Source organism: Nematolebias whitei, chromosome 6 (assembly GCF_014905685.2).
Source record: "Nematolebias whitei isolate Nwh7 chromosome 6, NemWhi1, whole genome shotgun sequence".
Lineage (NCBI taxonomy): Eukaryota > Metazoa > Chordata > Actinopteri > Cyprinodontiformes > Rivulidae > Nematolebias > Nematolebias whitei.
In genome coordinates this window covers 11,062,885-11,063,507 of record NC_056503.1, presented here as the reverse complement: position 1 = coordinate 11,063,507, position 623 = coordinate 11,062,885, and positions in this window count along the sequence as shown.

The window sequence follows — 623 nt, the reverse complement described above, 5'->3', positions numbered from 1 at the left end:
AGATACGTTACTGGGCTCGTACTGCGGTCTCACGTTAACGTTGACGTGAACGGCGGGCGCTGAGAGCTGCGTGCGCGCTTTCATGCCGCGGGAGCGTGTGTTGGCACCGTTGGCAGTGAATGAAAACAACCTTAAAAGGCTCATTCGTGATGAGTGTGTGTGATGGGGCTGCTTGTCAGATAATCCATGCTGACAGCCTGGCTAAAAGACACTTCATCATAAAATGATGTTTATTTCACATCGTGTCATCAACACACCTCCAGCAAACCGACACCTGGTTATCCTCCCTTGAGCTCTGTTTGTTGTCCTGGAGGGCCTCCTGTTGGCGAAGTCCGGGAAAAAAAAAGAACTTCCGGATGCCGGGGATGTCTGAAGGAGGGGCTGGCGTAACAGAGCTGGGGAGGCGTTGTGCAGCCGTAGAGCATCTTGAAATGATCTCTCGCTGATGAAAAGAGGACCTCCAACAAGCTCCTGCAGCTCTCCTGAGAGGAAGGTGGAGTGACGAGCCAGGAGAACCTCTGGGACCTCGTTCTCCGGCTGCGATGCGGGGCGGCAGACAGCAAAAGTGGCGCACCGGTTGGGGATGACGTCAGCTGCCCTGTAGACGGAGCATACTGCAGGGG